Source organism: Pecten maximus, chromosome 15 (genome assembly GCF_902652985.1).
Source record: "Pecten maximus chromosome 15, xPecMax1.1, whole genome shotgun sequence".
In the NCBI taxonomy this organism is placed as follows: Eukaryota; Metazoa; Mollusca; class Bivalvia; order Pectinida; family Pectinidae; genus Pecten; species Pecten maximus.
Genome location: NC_047029.1, coordinates 16,726,991 through 16,749,558, shown reverse-complemented (window position 1 = coordinate 16,749,558; position 22,568 = coordinate 16,726,991). Strand labels below are relative to the sequence as shown.

At 38.4% G+C, this 22,568-nt stretch overlaps 1 protein-coding gene across 8 annotated transcripts in view; it reads right to left on the bottom strand.

The window, feature by feature from the left end:
- Positions 1-22,568, bottom strand: part of LOC117344307 (zinc finger CCCH domain-containing protein 10-like) — a 234,247-nt gene that overhangs the window by 41,637 nt on the left and 170,042 nt on the right. Inside the window, exon 1 of one of the 8 annotated variants that reach the window (XM_033907015.1) lies at positions 5,815-5,945. The exons of 5 other annotated variants lie outside the window; for them this stretch is intronic. The gene's annotated coding sequence lies outside the window, so the exon portion shown is untranslated. Of the gene's footprint in view, positions 1-5,019; positions 5,417-5,814; positions 5,946-22,568 lie in introns of those variants that run through there. 2 more of the 8 variants (XM_033907012.1, XM_033907014.1) reach the window with 2 other exon arrangements.

The following is a 22,568-nucleotide window of genomic DNA, read 5'->3' as shown; positions in this document are numbered from 1 at the left end:
TAGTAACGTTTACCCCCTCCATCATATCTGAGAGAAGAGAAGAAGATTTTTAAAGTTTTAGTCAATTCAAGCCTTTTTGGCCCCGCCCCTTAGGCCCCTGGGGTTGAGGACTATGTAATTCACAATTTTGGTTGACACTTCCTGCCAAATTTCATTGAATTTGGTTCAGCGGTTTTGGAGAATAGGTAAAAAATTATTAACAAATCAGATTTGACCGTTGTGATAGATCATCTTAATAAATGGTTTAGATGAAAGCGTTGCAAAAACTACCCCATGTTGGTATGTGCAGTTATGTTAAGAAAGCAGAAAAGGCATACAATTATTTCATGATTTTATTGTCATCAAGTCACATTCAGACCCAAATAAACGTTCACAAGTAATGATATGGGTGATATACTGTGCTTTTGAAATTGGGGACATTTCCATCATTTACCCTAAAAACTTCTTACATTCTGGTTTGAGGCAAATACAGACATCAAGGGTACAAGATTAGCTCATGATTACTCCAAACTGGTTAGCTTAAAAAAAATAAACTGATACATACACTACGATAAGAAATGGGAGAAATATACTTATTGTAGATATAATTCAACATTTAGATTACATTTGTAGATCTGCAAAGTAATTAAAGTACAATAAAAAAAATTTAATATCTATAATAGGGATGCATATACTTTTCATATCCGTACATTGAGATATAAATATATAATTTGAGATATAAATATATAATTCTACTATCTAATACAGACACATTGTACTCTTCCTTTTTCGGATTTAGCGACTGTGAACTCCTGCAAGTTCTCAGCGAATTCCAACAGAGCTCGGAATCAACAAACCTAAAATGTATGTCACATTCAACATATTTCTGTGCAGTAGGTCAGATTTATCAATGGAAAAAACATGGCAGTATCCATGGTCACTAGCTCAACAGAGAATTTAACAGTTCTGTGGATAGTGAAATGTCACCTTACCAGCTCAGGCTGGTGGAAGGTTCTTTTAGCTTCGATCTGAGTCAGTATGATGTAATTTATAACTTAGAGAGTGAACGGACATTTTTTTTCAGGACACATTAATTTTTTCGTACATTTGTATTAATGAACCAGCAACTTTGGGTGATTTCCTACGAATCCTTAGGTTATCGAACATTCAAAGGTTGATTCCAAAGATGCGGCCGAGGCTCCTGAATTCATATAACGTGTGTCTTGCCTGTGCAGGGCTTTTTCTGTGGGCATTTTAGGGCCGTTTATAAGGTCCCATTCCCAATTGAAATTATTTCATATTTAAGGCAAATTCCCAAAATTTGCAGTTTACTCCTAAAAAAAATCTTTCCCAATTCAACAATTTTTTTCTCAAAATGAGACAAAAAGGCCCTTTCCCAAACCAGTGAGAAAAAGCCTTCGGTTGTTTGTAGGTGTGCAAATAAACATTTCATTGTTATTGACTCAGTAAGTACAATACATCAATTTACCTGTAAAAAATTCCATTGTTATTGATTCAGTTTTACTAATTATCCTTATTATACCAAACTGATCCAATGTCATTATCAATAAACAAATATTTACAGACAGACCACCTGCTTCTGACAATACCTGTCTGTATTGACAGTGTAGACAATCATTGTAAATGGCCCAGTATGTATAGCATTACCTGTGAGCCCAGTCAATACTGTCTCTATATTTAATTATTTAGTACAAACCATTATCAAACGTTGTATTAAATTTCTGGAAATAATACCTAATTGAAGTATGGATCTGTGTAACAAAACACATAAGTGTTAGCTCTCAACTTGTTACCGATTCCATTTACATATGTATGGATTATCAGCAGCTGGCTGGAATCTCACAATCCCCCACATCAAAAAAATACCCCACACCATGAACTCAGCATCTCCCCAAATAGTGACATAGAAGGTCAAAGGTCAAAATGTCACCCTCTCCGGGCCGGTGGGACTAACAGATCCCAGCAGGGGACTGTAATCACTCTCTCCAGGCTGGTGGGACTAACAGATCCCAGTAGGGGACTGTAATCACCCTCTCCAGGCCGGTGGGACTAACAGACCCCAGTAGGGGACTGTAATCACCCTCTCCGGGCCGGTGGGACTAACAGATCCCAGTAGGGGACTGTAATCACCCTCTCTGGGCCGGTGGGACTAACAGATCCCAGTAGGGGAATGTAATAACCTCTCCGGGCCGGTGGGACTAACAGATCCCAGCAGGGGACTGTAATAACCTCTCCGGGCCGGTGGGACTAACAGATCCCAGCAGGGGACTGTAATCACCCTCTCTGGGCCGGTGGGACTAACAGATCCCAGTAGGGGACTGTAATCACCCTCTCACGGCCGGGGGGACTAACAGATCCCAGTAGGGGACTGTAATAACCTCTCCGGGCCGGTGGGACTAACAGATCCCAGTAGGGGACTGTAATCACCCTCTCTGGGCCGGTGGGACTAACAGATCCCAGTAGGGGACTGTAATCACCCTCTCCGGGCCGGGGGGACTAACAGATCCCAGTAGGGGACTGTAATCACCTCTCCGGGCCGGTGGGACTAACAGATCCCAGCAGGGGACTGTAATCACCCTCTCTGGGCCGGTGGGACTAACAGATCCCAGTAGGGGACTGTAATCACCCTCTCACGGCCGGGGGGACTAACAGATCCCAGTAGGGGACTGTAATAACCTCTCCGGGCCGGTGGGACTAACAGATCCCAGTAGGGGACTGTAATCAGTCAATACTGTCTCTATATTTAATTATTTAGTACAAACCATTATCAAACGTTGTATTAAATTTCTGGAAATAATACCTAATTGAAGTATGGATCTGTGTAACAAAACACATAAGTGTTAGCTCTCAACTTGTTACCGATTCCATTTACATATGTATGGATTATCAGCAGCTGGCTGGAATCTCACAATCCCCCACATCAAAAAAATACCCCACACCATGAACTCAGCATCTCCCCAAATAGTGACATAGAAGGTCAAAGGTCAAAATGTCACCCTCTCCGGGCCGGTGGGACTAACAGATCCCAGCAGGGGACTGTAATCACTCTCTCTGGGCCGGTGGGACTAACAGATCCCAGTAGGGGACTGTAATCACCCTCTCTGGGCCGGGGGGACTAACAGATCCCAGTAGGGGACTGTAATCACCCTCTCCGGGACGGTGGGACTAACAGATCCCAGTAGGGGACTGTAATCACCGCCCCCGGTGGGACTAACAATAATCTAATATTGATTTTGAGATATTTTAGACCTCTCCCAGCTGTTGAACATGGATTTCAGTAATATGATAATTCTATAAATAGCACTCCACACTGAGGTTGACACAGGTAACTCTAATCGGACCATAAATCCATCACATATATGAAGTTATATATATAAACCTATCACACATTTCTCCTGTTTCAAGGTGTGCATGCAAAATAATTAAAGACACACAAATTTTATACAGAAGAACAATTAAGAAAGAGAGTGTCAATTCCACTGTTATATGGTACATGAATTCTAAGTGTGTTTCATCACAGTATAGCTTTTAAATAATATATACCATTAATCATTTTAAGGATGGCCACCCCTGTGAGCGAGATGCATGAGTATGTTTTTGGGGGCTGTAGTTTTAAAGTTTGTGTTTGTCTCTTTGTGATAACTTAAAACTGCAGACGTCAACTTTATAGTGCTAGCTCACTGAAGCATACTGCTGAAGACATCCAGTAGGACACCTTTAATACAGCAGTAAAGACTGAAATATTTCAACTACTGTTTGTAGCATAAAATGCATCATCAAAAAAAAAAAAAAAAAATTCTGATCAAGAGTTTTTTTTTTATTTCTTAAGATAAAGTATCAGTTCATAGATTAGTACACCATATAAACCATACCAGTTTATTTAGATGAATATTTTGGATTGAATGAAGAACATTAAAATTTTGTCTTTAGTATTTTTATTTGTACGATTATTTCGCTTGTAGAAATGCAGCCCATGTAATCATTTGTAATATACATGTAGTTATATCATTTATACGCACATGTGTATTTAGCCTCATTTGAATGGAACAATAAACTTTACTAGGCAAAGGTAACACTCATTTTACTTTCCTGAAGATGAAATCTAAAGACAATTTACCTCCCGTTTATAAGCCTTGGGGACCAACCATGACATTTTACTCAAAGTAGTTGGTGTGATTACGAAAATAATGACAATTTTAGTACACATGTATTTTTACAAAACTTAAATGTAGCCTACCAAAGAAAATATGCAGTAATCGAAATATGACTTCATAAAAATATTGAACATTCAATATTGGACTTCTCCTCAGTTGCAGATTATTCTTTTACACTGAACTTTTCTGGTAAGGGGTTACCAGTGTTAATGGTTCCCGGTTGGGTAATGTGCACTCATTGTCTATACTAGAATGGAATCGTAACCTGCACATAGTCAAATATGTAAGGCTTTTAGATCTGGGTTGATATTGAGTCTAATTTCTCCATTTATGGGCCATAAGGACTTTTAAGGTTTATAGACATTCCAGTTTAGATATATTGAAATGTCATGGCGCCGACTCAAATATCACAGTTTTCAAGGTGGTGACGAGGAGTTGTGGGGGTGTTAGGGAAGGACAAGTTAGGAATGACAGAAGAGGAGAGTTAGAGGAGGTCTTTAGGAGAAAGGAATTAAGTGTTAGGAAAGAGAAGGAAGGGGCATTAGAAGAGGGGGTACATGGATTTTGAGGGGAGGGGGTATTATGAGGTACACAGAATCTCCCATGACAGGGGACATATCTGTTCACAGCCTATTTATTACATCACGAAATTAAATTGTCTTGAATACAAAGTCGTGTTTACTGTTAGTACACTACATGACTTGTGTATCGCAGCCTGATTAGTTGTGTTGATCATAGTACACAAATATCATAGATCTCGTGTACTTGAACAAGAACAAGTCTGAATCAGTTCAGGGGAAATCTAATATACCTGGTGTAGCCAAATCTCACCTGTAAACAAATCTCACCTGTAAACAATTCTTACCTGTGTTACTCCATTGTATAATTCCCAAGGTACAAATTGTGTGGTCTATGTGCACTGTTTGATGTTTTCATGTCACACCGAATTTGACTACAAACACATTAACACTATGTAGGTCAGCTTTGTCCTATGTACACGAGTAGCTTCACACACATAAAAAAAAAAAAACAACACATGTCCACCTTGCGAAGATTTGAATCAAGAGTCAGCAAGAGTTTGAGCTGTTCCACAATGACAACCACCTGTACTGTAGGAAACTGTGTAACTGGAGTGTTAATTGTCGGTTATTGAGATATAAACACATAAACAGGGCTGGACACAATAGTTACAGCACACACTTCCGCTATAGTACTACAGTACATTGAGCCTGGTGTACATGTGTATTACACCTAAGTGGGAACTATATATAGTTCTGTTCCAGGCCTTATCCAGCTCTGCATGGCTTCAAAGGCAACACCATTTCAATCAATATAAAAAAACTTGGTAATTTGATTTAAGTGACAAAATTAACTAAAATATTTCTTTAAAACATCACCATGCAATGCTTTCCTCTCTCAGGGTTCTTTGTACCCCTACCAGGGATTTCCTTTGTTGTCACAAGTCATACTTTTCTATTTCCAATGTTCAATATCTATATCACTAGACAAACATATAAGCTTTATATATATTGATAAACTCACTATAAGGGATCTCAGCTCTAGTTATTTAGTATATATATACCTAGGTACATCTGTAAATGGCCCTAAACCATAACACATGTACCAGCCCATGTATATGACCTTATGAAGTCAAGCTTACCTCAAGTCAAGCTCCTTTCAGTGTGTAAAATGTGAGTTAATCCTGTGACATTATCATTGGAGAGCAGGCTACGATCAGTATTACAGTGACATTCTGTTTACCCATATAACTAGCGGCCTGCTCACATCTCCCCACGCCTCAATACTCTCACTCTAACCACATGTAGCGGTGTACATCCTCGCAATGATACACCAGTCCTCTCTGATTTTGGTAACTTTTTAATAAAATACTATCACTGTCCCTCTTTCACCGTCTCATGATTTTGATGATGTTTCAAAACACACTTTCACCATCCCTATTTCAATAACCTCTTAATACACACTTTCACCATCCCTGATTTTGGTGATCGACCCCCTTAAAACACACTTTCACCATCCCTGATTTTGGTGATCGACGCCCTTAAAACACACTTTCACCATCCCTGATTTTTGTGATCGACCCCCTTAAAACACACTTTCAATGTCCCTGATTTTGGTGACCCCCTTAAAACACACTTTCAATGTCCCTGATTTTGGTGACCCCTTTAAAACACACTTTCAATGTCCCTGATTTTGGTGACCCCCTTAAAACACACTTTCAATGTCCCTGATTTTGGTGACCCCCTTAAAACACACTTTCAATGTCCCTGATTTTGGTGACCCCTTTAAAACGTCACACTTTCATCGTGTCTGAGTTTGGTGACGCTTTCATAAATCACTTTCACCATCCCTGATTTTTAATTTTCACACTGAGTCACTGACCTTGATTTTAATTATTCCTTAAAACATTGTTTCAGTGTTGATTTTGAAGGCACTTGACCTAGAATATACATGTGATGAGGTTGGCAACACCTGTATTGGAGATTATCAGTAGATTAGATATGTATTACCATATTCAACCAAATAAGTGCACCTACCCTTATAAGCACACACACTTGACAAATCATCGAGGTAAAGGAATTATTTTTATATGTTTAATCAGCAAACCCTTTTTTCCTGGAAAAGGGGCCCTTTTCCAGGAAAAAAGGGTTAGCTAATTAAACATATAAAAAATAATTCCCTTACCTCGATGATCTGTCAATATAGTCCTCAGTCTTGGAACCAAAGACTCCATATTGTTTTAGCTACATAAGGGTATGTAAATGGAAAAAAAATCCACACAAATTTTCCGCTGTAAATGGGCAGTGTGCTAATTATGTCAAATACAGTACTATAATAATGCTAATATGAAAATCACTGACATCGAGACGTTCCCCAAGGGTATAGGACACCAGACGCTTACACGTAACAAGTATACACACAAAAATATAACATGATCTTTATGTATTTTTTATCATATGTTATGTCCTATATTTTTTAATATTTATTTCGGTATTCTGAGATGAACACAAGCCCGATTCATCATAAAACCATGAGAACAGTCTCTGAATCACTAAATCAGAGTTTGATTGTCCCATTTAAGTGTCAGGTACATTTCTGTCTCATGTATAATTTATGAAAAATCAAAATATTCAACTCTTTGATAGATGGTTAAAATATGAGAGTAAAATCTCACCAGGAAATGATTATAACCATGCAATGATATTACAACCATGCAATTATCTCATTTATACAGATTACAACCATGCAATTATCTCATTCAATCAGAGTTAAAACCACGAGAAAATTTTGTTAAAACATGGTTAAAACCATGTGAAAAAGGTGTTGTTCATTCACATCAAACTTGATTTTAAATTCACATTAATAATGTCGATCATTTATAATCTCTACAGCATTGTGAATCTGTGCATGGTTTTGTGTGGCGTATCTACAAGATGGTATCCAGTGACACGTCATTCCACGACAAAAGACACTTCACAAATGTATTAAAATGAAGACAAAATTTCATACCGCCTCATTCAAAAATATCATATGCCACCATACCTTCAAAAGTTCGGCTCAAATTTCTGCATGTAAAGCAACAGCATTTATGAGAGTTGGCTAAAAATATATCATTTTTACAAGATGAATATTACATGACATATCATTTCACAAGATAATTTCCACGATTCTGATTGGGTGTGCTACCAGTCCTTAGTGGAAGCCATTGTCTATATAATTATTATGAAATGGAAACCCAACTGTAAAATTTGTTAAGACAATGGCACAATTCAAATAAAACATGTCACTTTCTTACAGAAACATGCTGATTTCATTGTGAAAGAATACTTGTCATTAATTGCACAATTAAACAAGACTTAATTGTCTTCAAAATCATGAGTTTGTTATCTTACTGTAATTAAATGTTACAAGATTGATATCTATATAAGGAAGCAATTTTCACACAAGGGCCAGTGTAATAACACTAACCGTAGTTATGGTATTATGGAACACTTGTGGTTTTGTAGTTATGGTGTTATGAACACTTGTGGTTTTGTAGTTATGGTGTTATGAACACTTGTGGTTTTGTAGTTATGGTGTTATGAACACTTGTGGTTTTGTAGTTATGGTGTTTAACACTTGTGGTTTTGTTAGTTATGGTGTTATGAACACTTGTGGTTTTGTAGTTATGGTGTTATGAACACTTGTGGTTTTGTAGTTATGGTGTTTAACACTTGTGGTTTTGTAGTTATGGTGTTATGAACACTTGTGGTTTTGTAGTTATGGTGTTATGAACACTTGTGGTTTTGTAGTTATGGTGTTATGAACACTTGTGGTTTTGTAGTTATGGTGTTATGAACACTTGTGGTTTTGTAGTTATGGTGTTTAACACTTGTGGTTTTGTAGTTATGGTGTTTAACACTTGTGGTTTTGTAGTTATGGTGTTTAACACTTGTGGTTTTGTAGTTATGGTGTTATGAACACTTGTGGTTTTGTAGTTATGGTGTTTAACACTTGTGGTTTTGTACTTATAGTGTTATGAACACTTGTGGTTTTGTAGTTATGGTGTTATGAACACTTGTGATTTTGTAGTTATGGTGTCATGAACACTTGCTGTTCCGTAGTTATGGTGTTATGAACATTTGTATATAACATGTAGCTAAACTTTGACTTGTGGTACAAACTTATCCTGTAGTAAGTCCAGGGGCCCCAACAGTTTGACTCAAATCAACATCTGAGCTTATTAATGAAATCATGCAAACTTGTAAGGATTTTTAATTTGCTATTATCAGACATGGTTGGGCTTAATAATTACCAGGAAACTGCTTATTGTCAGATTTAAAAGCAAATTGTCAATGTTTTGTGACATCATAACATGATCACCAAATAAAGAGGCAAGGAACGAAATTGTCAGATTGAGGCTCCTTGTAACATGAACAGTATTTGACAGATTGAAGCTCTGTAACACGAACAATTTCACCTTGTCGGATCGAGGCTCCTTAACAAGAACAGTTTATATAATAGGTTTGCAGATTGCCTTTTTATTATCACTTTGCTTGTGTGATCTTATACTGAGGAAACATAACTATATATATCTCTGGGAAAATATTACAGAAATTCATCGGCCACCCCCAAATACACGAAACAATGATAATGTCTTTGGTACTTATCCTTCTCAAATAATGTCTTACTGAAGAAATATCTTATTACCTTTATGAGTATATATCCTATACACAAAGTCTAGAGGAAGGATGATGTTAGCCAGAAAACAATGTGTAAGAGTGGCTATTATCACAGAAACAAAACACATGCCTAAGCATAGGCAATTCCTTGTTCCATACTGCCCAAGAAAATATACATCTTTATATACAGCAGGTGTGCAGTAAACACTATATAGACTATACTCACAGTAAAAGTAAGGATGTTATGAAAATATCTTAATATCTAGATATCCTTCATAAAAAATATACATAAATAAAAAATAAATTTTGTAATATGAAAAAAAAACCAAACAAAAATACGGAGAAAATAGTTGAAACTTGATATTCTACAATTTCTTGTATTTGAATAAATCTTACAAGATATTCTGTATGTAATATCTTATATTTTTATCTAAAGGTTTAATTAACATATGTCATTATTATTTTCAAATCTGGTTTTTTAGATGAAATTGTGGCCTAATACTGATGTTCAATTTGGGAAAATGAAAATAATAAGAGTTATTATGCAGACAGAACTGTTGCCTCAGAGCTTTTTCAAAATGCAGTATATTTGTATATACCTGTAGCGACTGTTCTGTCACATACCTGTAGCGACTGTTCTGTCACATACCTGTAGCGACTGTTCTGTCACATACCTGTAGCGACTGTTCTGTCACATACCTGTAGCGACTGTTCTGTCACATACCTGTAGCGACTGTTCTGTCACATACCTGTAGCGACTGTTCTGTCACAATGTCATTTGATGTTGATGCTATGTTTATGTAGAATAAGATGCTAATATTACACAGCTTTATCCAAAAATAGGTTGTATCATTATGTATGTTTCTTACTGTTAAATTAAAATAAAAAAAATTCCAAGGGAAATATTTGTATTCTGAACAAATGAAATTTGGACTTTTAATCTGGAAGGTATTTTTGTATTCCCTTCAGGGAAGGTTTCAGTAGTAATGAAATAGATGTTTAACCTTTAAAGTGTTTAAATGGAGAAACAGAAATGTTCTAAAAGAACCCGAGACATGTTTTTATGAATAACCACACACCAAATTTATTGTTTCGGCACAGAACATGTAGGCCAGTCTGAAGGTTGACTTCTATATAATGGAAGTAGCGAATAGAAACATCAAACAAAACCTAATTCATTGTAGTAGGTAGGTGATTCTAGGCAAAACTAGAAGTTGTAAGGAAAACATCTCACAAAAAAAGACTGCAGAGAAACATTTACTGTCTGTACAATTGTTGTTAGTGTGGCTGTGCGTGGATTGTACAACTACAGCGTGGGGATGTGCAAGGTCGACCCCTGAGTAGAACAATCTCTTTCTTAACCTTATTGCATCAGACATTCAGTACATTCTCGTGTAAGTAAAAAATTGTGAGAACCTCACGAAAATAGCTGCTAGCATACTTAGCATATATCCTTAAAGGATTTTCCGGATGAAACTTCTCAATATTTCGCTGTTCTTCGATTCAGTATGTTTTAACTTTTTCATTAATATTATGTGCATCAATACAAAATTGTTCCTTGTTGCTAGAACGGCATTAAATGAAAATGGAAAAAAAAAAAAATTCTGAATGTTTTTATTTTAAGTTGACAAGTCTTTTTCCTCCCAGAAGAAAGTGATGTATGTCGCCCTTAACATCTTAAGTTAACAATCCTGCAAAAAACCGATACAATTCTGGAACAGATATGTAGTTAAATATCTCAGGTCTATTACTGATACTGTTTAGATTTTAGCAGATGCCTCACCACCTACTAAAGCCTGGTGAACTTGTCCTACCAAACTCCTGTTAACAGGATCTGTAAAACAATATTAAAGAAAAATTGGATATGACATAGCAAAAAAGCTACAATACAATTTTATTTTTTCTGTTGCTGTATCTTAAATGACATTGATAATTTTAATCAACCTTTGCAGTTCCAATATATTTCCATGAAAAGTTAAAAGCTGAATTGTGTCAGTAAATTGATACATTTTGCATCTGTGCAGTTGTAAAAGTACATTCCCTCAATGAAGCACCTCAAGAACTGGTTCGGCTGTCTGTAACTTCAGACCTTGTTCAGTGCAAAAACTAAAACCCAACCAGAATTTGACCAACATGGGCCTAGTATTAATACTTGGGAGTGTCAATCCGTCCATCATCGAGGACATTGAGGGGTTTGACCCTTGGACAGATCATTAGGGAGTGTTGACTTGTGGACTTTAACATTGGGAAGAGTTGGAGAGTTGACCCATGACCTCACATTGGGGAGTGTTGACCCATGGACCTAACATTGGGGAGTGTTGACCTGTTGACCTCACATTGGGAAGTGTTGACCCATGACCTAATATTGGGGAGTGTTGACCCATGACCTAACATTGGGGAGTGTTGACCTGTTGACCTAACATTGGGGAGTGTTGACCAATGACCTAATATTGGGGAGTGTTGACCCATGACCTAACATTGGGGAGTGTTGACCCATGACCTCACATTGGGGATTGTTGACCCATGGACCTAACATTGGGGAGAGTTGGAGAGTTGACCCATGACCTCACATTGGGGAGTGTTGACCCATGGACCTAACATTGGGAGTGTTGACCCATAACCTAATATTGGGGAGTGTTGACCCATGACCTAACATTGGGGAGTGTTGACCCATGACCTAACATTGGGGAGTGTTGACCCATGACCTAATATTGGGGAGTGTTGATCCATGACCTAACATTGGGGAGTGTTGACCCTTGACCTAATATTTTGGAGTGTTGACCAATGGACCTGGGGAGTGTTGAGACAAATGACCAAAAATTGGGGAGTGTTGACATGTGGACCTAATATTGGGGAGTGTTGACCCATGACCTAACATTGGGGAGTGTTGACCCTTGACCTAATATTTTGGAGTGTTGACCAATGGACCTGGGGAGTGTTGACACAAATGATCAAAAATTGGGGAGTGTTGACCTGTGGACCTAATATTGGGGAGTGTTGACCCATGACCTAATATTGGGGAGTGTTGACCCATGACCTAATATTGGGGAGTGTTGACCCCTTATTCATTGAGCACTTGAAACAAATCCATAGAATAAACAGGAATCTTGCTAACACAAGTAACAAGGATACAGTACATGTGAACCGTGGGTTAGGACAAACTCTAGGGCATCAGTGCAAAAAATGACATATCATGTCAGCTAACACATAACTTGGGGATTTCACAGTCTCAAAGGTGGCTTGTCACAAAATCCTGAAGACTTGTTTGACAGGCAATTAAGACATGTCTTTTTATTTTTCAACAATTACTGCTTGAGGTTTTAACTAATGCATTTCATTAATTTCAATTTCAACAAAACTTTATTGAATTTTAATGTGCCAAATTGATTAGAAATCAACAGATCAACATATAAGAATAATATAAATCTATTTTATCTGTCTACCTCTCAGCCTTCCCGTTTTGATGCTAACATAAATACATTAGTTGGCTTCATTAATGCTTATTATACAAATGACCAATGTTGAATTGTACAGCTTCTACTTAACATTACAAATGTATTCAGTAAGGTTATGTAACAGATACATGTTGTGAACATAAATTGATATCATTTGATTACGTATTCAAGGCTGTGCACCATGTCTGGATGTAGACTCTGCAGATTACAAAATGAAGGCCCACACCTTGCTCTGTGTTGACATCGATAGGTAACATTTTTTCAACACAAATCTATAAAACAAGAGGTCATAATCCTACATGAGTTCAATGGCCTATATAAAATAAACAGAGCACTGAATAAATACTATATGGTGGTACTGAAAATAACTTTCAGGATAAATTTTGAAATTCTACAAAATCAGGTGATGTCAATATGTGTGATGACCTTAGTTACATGTCAGTGTGTGATGACCTTAGTTACATGTTAGTGTGTGATGACCTTAGTTACATGTAAGTGTTAGTGTGATGACCTTAGTTACATGTCAGTGTGTGATGACCTTAGTTACATGTTAGTGTGTGATGACCTTAGTTACATGTCAGTGTCAGTGCGATGACCTTAGTTACATGTCAGTGTGTGATGACCTTAGTTACATGTCAGTGTGTAATGACCTTAGTTACATGTCAGTGTGTGATGACCTTAGTTACATGTAAGTGTTAGTGTGATGACCTTAGTTACATGTAAGTGTGTGATGACCTTAGTTATATGTAAGTGTTAGTGTGATGACCTTAGTTATATGTAAGTGTTAGTGTGTGATGACCTTAGTTATATGTAAGTGTTAGTGTGATGACCTTAGTTACATGTAAGTGTGTGATGACCTTAGTTACATGTCAGTGTAAGTGTGTGATGACCTTAGTTACATGTCTGTGTGTGATGACCTTAGTTACATGTCAGTGTGTGATGACCTTAGTTACATGTCTGTGTTAGTGTGTGATGACCTTAGTTACATGTCAGTGTGTGATGACCTTAGTTACATGTCTGTGTTAGTGTGTGATGACCTTAGTTACATGTCAGTGTGTGATGACCTTAGTTACATGTCAGTGTGTGATGACCTTAGTTACATGTCTGTGTTAGTGTGTGATGACCTTAGTTACATGTCAGTGTGTGATGACCTTAGTTACATGTCAGTGTGTGATGACCTTAGTTATATGTAAGTGTAAGTGTGTGATGACCTTAGTTACATGTCAGTGTGTGATGACCTTAGTTACATGTCAGTGTGTGATGACCTTAGTTACATGTAAGTGTGTGATGACCTTAGTTATATGTAAGTGTTAGTGTGATGACCTTAGTTACATGTCAGTGTGTGATGACCTTAGTTACATGTCAGTGTGTGATGACCTTAGTAACATGTCTGTGTGTGATGACCTTAGTTACATGTCAGTTTGTGATGACCTTAGTTACATGTTAGTGTGTGATGACCTTAGTTACATGTCAGTGTTAGTGGGTGATGACCTTAGTTACATGTCAGTGTGTGATGACCTTAGTTACATGTCAGTGTGTGATGACCTTAGTTATATGTAAGTGTAAGTGTGTGATGACCTTAGTTATATGTAAGTGTGTGATGACCTTAGTTACATGTCAGTGCGTGATGACCTTAGTTATATGTAAGTGTGTGATGACCTTAGTTACATGTCAGTGTTAGTGTGTGATAACCTTAGTTATATGTAAGTGTGTGATGACCTTAGTTACATGTTAGTGTGTGATGACCTTAGTTACATGTCAGTGTTAGTGTGTGATAACCTTAGTTATATGTAAGTGTGTGATGACCTTAGTTACATGTTAGTGCGTGATGACCTTAGTTACATGTCTGTGTGTGATGACCTTAGTTACATGTCTGTGTTTGATGTCCTTAGTTACATGTCAGTGTGTGATGACCTTAGTTACATGTCAGTGTTAGTGTGTGATGACCTTAGTTACATGTAAGTGTGTGATGACCTTAGTTACATGTAAGTGTGTGATGACCTTAGTTATATGTCAGTGTGTGATGACCTTAGCTACATGTCAGTGTGTGATTACCTTAATTACATGTCAGTATCACTATGTAATGTCCTTAGTTACATGTCAGTGTGTGATGACCTTAGTTACATGTCAGTATCACTATGTGATAACCTTAGTTACATATAAGTGTTAGTGTGATGTCCTTGGTTACATGTCTGTGTGTGATAACCTTAGTTACATATAAGTGTCAGTGTGATGTCCTTAGTTACATGTCAGTGTGTGATGACCTTAGTTACATGTTAGTGTGTGATGACCTTAGTTACATATAAGTGTTAGCGTGATGACCTTAGTTACATGTCAGTGTTAGTGTGATGTCCTTAGTTACATGTCAGTATCACTATGTGATGACTTTAGTTACATGTCAGTGTTAGTGTGATGATCTTAGTTACATGTCTGTGTGTGATGACCTTAGTTACATGTCAGTGCTAGTGTGTGATGACCTTAGTTACATGTCAGCATCACTATGTGATAACCTAAGTTACATGTCAGTGTTAGTGTAATGACCTTAGTTACATGTCAGTGTTAGTGTGATGTCCTTAGTTACATGTCAGTGTTAGTGTGATGTCCTTAGCTACATGTCAGTATCACTATGTTATGGCCTTAGTTACATGTCAGTGTGTGATGATGATAGTTACATGTCAGTGTTAGTGTGTGATGACCTTAGTTACATGTCAGTGTTAGTGGGTGATGACCTTAGTTACATGTCAGTGTTAGTGTGTGATGTCCTTAGTTAAATGTCAGTATCACTATGTGATGTCCTTAGTTACATGTCTGTGTGTGATGACCTTAGTTACATGTCAGTGTTAGTGTGATGATCTTAGTTACATGTCAGTGTTAGTGGGTGATGACCTTAGTTACATGTCAGTGTGTGATGACCTTAGTTACATGTCAGTGTGTGATGACCTTAGTAACATGTCAGTTTGTGATGACCTTAGTTACATGTTAGTGTGTGATGACCTTAGTTACATGTCTGTGTGTGATGACCTTAGTTACATGTCAGTGTTAGTGTGATGATCTTAGTTACATGTCAGTGTTAGTGGGTGATGACCTTAGTTACATGTCAGTGTGTGATGACCTTAGTTACATGTAAGTGTGTGATGACCTTAGTTACATGTCAGTTTGTGATGACCTTAGTTACATGTCAGTGTGTGATGACCTTAGTTACATGTCAGTTTGTGATGACCTTAGTTACATGTCAGTGTTAGTGTGATGACCTTAGTTACATGTCAGTGTTAGTGGGTGATGACCTTAGTTACATGTCAGTGTGTAATGACCTTAGTTACATGTCAGTGTGTGATGACCTTAGTTACATGTCTGTGTGTGATGACCTTAGTTACATGTCAGTGTGTTATAACCTTGGTGTACATGTCAGTGTCAGTTTGTGATGACCTTAGTTACATGTCAGTGTGATGACCTTAGTTACATGTCAGTATGTGATGACCTTAGTTAGATGTCAGTATGTGATGACCTTGGTGTACATGCTAGTGTGTTATAACCTTGGTGTACATGTCAGTGTGTTGTAACCTTGGTGTACATGTCAGTGTGTTATAACCTTGGTGTACATGTCAGTGTGTGATGACCTTGGTGTACATGTCTGTGTGTTATAACCTTGGTGTACATGTCAGTGTGTGATGACCTTGGTGTACATGTCAGTGTGTTATAACCTTGGTGTACATGTCTGTGTGTTATAACCTTGGTGTACATGTCAGTGTGTTATAACCTTGGTGTACATGTCTGTGTGTTATAACCTTGGTGTACATGTCAGTGTGTGATAACCTTGGTGTACATGTCAGTGTGTGATGACCTTGGTGTACATGTCAGTGTGTGATGACCTTGGTGTACATGTCTGTGTGTGATGACCTTGGTGTACATGTCTGTGTGTGATGACCTTGGTGTACATGTCTGTGTGTGATGACCTTGGTGTACATGTCAGTGTGTGATGACCTTGGTGTACATGTCAGTGTGTGATGACCTTGGTTGTACATGTCATGTGGGTTATAACCTTGGTGTACATGTCAGTGTGTTATAACCTTGGTGTAACATGTCAGTGTGTTATAACCTTGGTGTAACATGTCAGTGTTATACCTTGGATGTACATGTCAGTGGTGTATAACCATGGTGTCATGTTGTGTGATGACCTTGTGTGACGATGTCAGTGTGGTGATGACCTTGGTGTACATGTCAAGTGTGTTATAAACCTTGGGGTACAGTGTCAGTATGTGATGACCTTGGTGTACATTGTCAGTGTGTTATGAACCTTGGTGTACATGTCAGTGTGTTATAACCTTGGTGTACATGTCAGTGTGTTATAACCTTGGTGTACATGTCTGTGTGTTATAACCTTGGTGTACATGTCTGTGTGTTATAACCTTGGTGTACATGTCAGTGTGTTATAACCTTGGTGTACATGTCTGTGTGTTATAACCTTGGTGTACATGTCAGTGTGTTATAACCTTGGTGTACATGTCTGTGTGTTATGACCTTGGTGTACATGTCTGTGTGTTATAACCTTGGTGTACATGTCAGTGTGTTATAACCTTGGTGTACATGTCTGTGTGTTATAACCTTGGTGTACATGTCAGTGTGTTATGACCTTGGTGTACATGTCAGTGTGTTATAACCTTGGTGTACATGTCAGTGTGTTATAACCTTGGTGTACATGTCTGTGTGTTATAACCTTGGTGTACATGTCAGTGTGTTTATAACCTTGGTGTACATGTCAGTGTGTTATAACCTTGGTGTACATGTCTGTGTGTTATAACCTTGGTGTACATGTTAGTATGTTATAACCTTGGTGTACATGTCAGTATGTTATAACCTTGGTGTACATGTCTGTGTGTGATGACCTTGGTGTACATGTCTGTGTGTTATAACCTTGGTGTACATGTTAGTATGTTATAACCTTGGTGTACATGTTAGTATGTTATAACCTTGGTGTACATGTCAGTGTGTTATAACCTTGGTGTACATGTCAGTGTGTTATAACCTTGGTGTACATGTCTGTGTGTGATGACCTTGGTGTACATGTCAGTGTGTTATAACCTTGGTGTACATGTCAGTGTGTGATGACCTTGGTGTACATGTCAGTGTGTTATAACCTTGGTGTACATGTCAGTGTGTTATAACCTTGGTGTACATGTCAGTGTGTTATAACCTTGGTGTACATGTCAGTATGTTATAACCTTGGTGTACATGTTATTAATCCATGATATGATGTCAGAAGTCAGTGATCTCACATCTGCCACTTGGACGGTATCAGATTTTGTAATGAGCAGGAAAACACAGAGATTCATGTGAACAATCAGTTGCCATGACCTATGGAGAGGCAGGCAGGTGTACATCACAACCCTGTTGGAACCGGTTGGTTTGAACATTAAATTGAAAGCTCTCTAATCAAGATACTCACAGATTTGTCAAGTTTGATTACCAAGATAACAGACAGTAGTATTAAAAGGCACCAGGGGAAATATTTCTTCCTGAGTTACCTGGGGCGCCTATTTATCTAGATACCTGGGGCGCCTATTTATCTAGATATCCTAGATATGCTTGATAAGAATATGGAGAGAGTTGGGGTTGGGGAGGACAGGAAATGTACTATTCAATCTGAAATTTATCATTTCAAATCAGGTGAATAAGGAATTCTGTGTGATCTGAACATGCAATATATAGCTCGTTTATGTAGATAGGATTCTGATCAAAGAAAATGCTGATCAAGGAATTCATGCAGAAATGGGATAGGACCAAATAAGGAATATCACAAGGGGGACATGACATATTCAAGACAGCTGAGAAAATTGTGTAAGAATGTGGGAGAAGGTATGACCAATTAAAAGGATGTATGACCAATCAAAAGGAGGTATAATGAATTGAAAGACGTTAGACCAATCGAAAGGAGGTATGACGAATTGAAATACATATGACCAATGAAAAGGAGGTATGACCAATGAAAGGGAGGTGCAGACCAATTAAGAGGAGGTTGACCAATCAAAAGGAGGTATGACCAATTAAGAGGAAGTATGACCAATTAAAAGGAGGTATGACCAATCAAAAGGCTGATTATCAAAGATTTGTATGCATGAATAAAGTCAAAGGAAACACATACAATGTAGTAGACGATCAGCATGACATACTAGATCATATGAACAGATTTTGGTCAATCTTGTTCTTTTTAATCTTTCAAATTCCATCCATGTGGAAAAATGGTTTTACAAAACTTCATTTTTCTAGAATAACAATAAACATTAGATTTAATTTGACAAAAAAATAGTTTAAGATCAAATACTTAGTAGTCTCCCATAAGGAACTAGAAGGAGGGGGGGGGGGGGGGGGGGGGGGGGAGCTTTAGCTTTGCATTGGGGACATCATGCTTTCAGCTTGGGTCACAGAAGTGAGGTGAGATGTTATGTGTGAAAATTTAGGTCATGCTGACCTATATTTTGACCTTTGACCTACATAAAGACAAATTGGTCAGAGCTCTATCATATATTCAAACTGACTTATATCTTAACTTTAACATCAAAAAAAAGTGTGTTGGGCTGTATCTCATGGAACAAGCTTGTTTATTACAAATTTATCATCTATGCATTTTTGGCATAAAATTTCACATCTGGTTGGGGAATGATTTGCTGTACGTGTTGTTGTTATTATATGGCTCAGGCTGTAATACATATAACACTAGTCTTGAAGTTTAGGCTACAATTAAATTAGTTGAATTTGAGCAATATATAGAGAATATTATTGGGGACTTTATGATTTAAAATATCTTAAAAACTGGAGATGGAAAAAGTAAGGGTATGGACTAATACTATATAATTCTGTCAATGAGAAATATTAATGTCTGTGTTGACTCATCTTTTGTCTATTCTGTACGAGTTTAGTATTGCAATTTCTTCTGTTAAATGTCAGCTGATCGGGGATTTATAAAGGGCAATTGTACCAATCCTATGGTGCTACTATCAAAGCTTTACAACACAATCGGAGAACTGATCATACCACCAAATGGAAATGTCATTCCATTATGACAGGTAAAGTAATGACACTTTTGTAGCAATATAATTTTGTGTTGTAGGTGTAAAATGTCACCACTGCTATGTACTTAATTGTGTCTTAAAGAGAATTCCTCTGTACCAAAGTAAGAGTCGTTCACCCACCAACATATTTACATAAACCAAAGTATCCTTTAGCCCAGCTTCCAACAGACCCCTCCAACCTCCCGCTATAGATACCGAGCATTGAACAGGCCCCTCACATATCTCCCGCTATAGATACCAAGCTTTCAACAGACCCCTCCCACCTCCCGCTATAGATACCGAGCATTCAACAAACCCCTCCCACCTCCCGCTTTGGTAACCTTTAAGTTCAGTCCAGCATCCAACAGGCCCCTCCAACCTCCCACTATAGATACCTGTAAATTCAGTCCAGCGTCCAACAAACCCCTCCCACCTCCCACTACAGATACCTTTAAGTTCAGTTCAGTGTTCAACAGGCCCCTCCCACCTCCCACTATAGATACCTTTAAGTCCAGTCCAGCGTCCAACAGGCCCCTCCCACCTCCCACTACAGATACCTTTAAGTCCAGTCCAGCGTCCAACAGGCCCCTCCCACCTCCCACTACAGATACCTTTAAGTCCAGTCCAGCGTCCAACAGGCCCCTCCAACCTCCCACTATAGATACCTTTAAGTTCAGTCCAGCGTCCAACAGGCCCCTCCAACCTCCCACTATAGATACCTTTAAGTTCAGTCCAGTGTTCAACAGGCCCCTCCCACCTCCCACTATAGATACCTTTAAGTTCAGTCCAGTGTCCAACAGGCCCCTCCAACCTCCCACTATAGGATACCTTTAAGTTCAGTCCAGCGTCCAACAGGCCCCTCCAACCTCCCACTATAGATACCTGTAAGTTCAGTCCAGCGTCCAACAGGCCCCTCCCACCTCCCACTATAGATACCTTTAAGTTCAGTCCAGCGTCCAACAGGCCCCTCCAACCTCCCACTATAGATACCTTTAAGTTCAGTCCAGCGTCCAACAGGCCCCTCCCACCTCCCACTATAGATACCTTTAAGTTCAGTCCAGCTTCCAACAGGCCCCTCCCACCTCCCACTATAGATACCTGTAAGTTCAGTCCAGCGTCCAACAGGCCCCTCCAACCTCCCACTATAGATACCTTTAAGTTCAGTCCAGCGTCCAACAGGCCCCTCCAACCTCCCGCTATAGATACCTCTAAGCCCTGTAATAGCTAAACCGCCTTTTTAGCCGTCACTTTCCACTATCAATAAAATAAACACCAATTATTCATTCACATTTGTAAGTAGAGAACAATTGCCTGACATCCTCAATCCGCTAATGTAATTACACAATCTTTTGCTCGCGTGCACAGTCTTTTCATCTTTTAAAGGGTATGCATGATGAAACTGACATCACGCATGCAAACATGCAGAGATCACTAGCACCTTCTCCTGAAGCTTGTTAACAGTTCAGAATTGATCAGAAATGTTCCACACCCTTGTTAGACATTGCCTGTTATATAAAATCAGAGTTGTGGACCGTGACCATTATCATATAACAGTCGGACCGTGACCATTATCATATAACAGTCGGACCGTGACCATTATCATATAACAGTCGGACCGTGACCATTATCATATAACAGTCGGACCGTGACCATTATCATATAACAGTCGGACCGTGACCATTATCATATAACAGTCGGACTGTGACCATTATCATATAACAGTCGGACCGTGACCATTATCATATAACGGTCGGACCGTGACCATTATCATATAACGGTCGGACCGTGACCATTATTATATAACGGTCGGACTGTGACCATTATCATATAACGGTCGGACTGTGACCATTATCATATAACAGTCGGACTGTGACCATTATCATATAACAGTCTGGTGATTAAACTTTGTCAAATATCCAACATTAAGATAATGTCTTCATTTATGTCCAATTACAAAATATCAAAAGTGCTTACTATTATCATTTCATTTTTCGATAATAAGCCCACCGTACATTTAACGTGGCCACGATAGCTCAGTCAGTTAGAGTACTGCCAACGTAATCTCAGGTGAATAGCTCAGTCAGTTAGAGTACTGCCAATGTAACCTCAGGTGAATAGCTCAGTCAGTTAGAGTACTGCCAACGTAATCTCAGGTGAATAGCTCAGTCAGTTAGAGTACTGCCAACGTAATCTCAGGTGAATAGCTCAGTCAGTTAGAGTACCGCCAACGTAATCTCAGGTGAATAGCTCAGTCAGTTAGAGTACTGCCAACGTAACCTCAGGTGAATAGCTCAGTCAGTTAGAGTACTGCCAACGTAATCTCAGGTGAACATCTCAGTCAGTTAGAGTACTGCCAACGTAATCTCAGGTGAATAACTCAGTCAGTTAGAGTACCGCCAACGTAATCTCAGGTGAACATCTGAGGTGCATGGTTTGACGCTCACTAACATTGGCAGGTGTTTTTTTTGCTCCGGAAGCTGAGAAACAGGCCGCTCTATGCTGTGGTGGTTGGGTCGTTGGGTGAGACACTTTAACCTTATTACTCTGGATGATATGCGAAGGTTCCCCATATGATGGTCAGTGAGGTAGCCACCAACTACTACAAGGTGATAACACCTCAAAATAACACTGGTGCTAGAATGAAACCTTCTGAAAATGTTCAGTAAGAAATTTGAAATCAGACTAAAACCAAAACCTACTTTGGGATCTGAATACCTTCTCATTCTTTAAAAT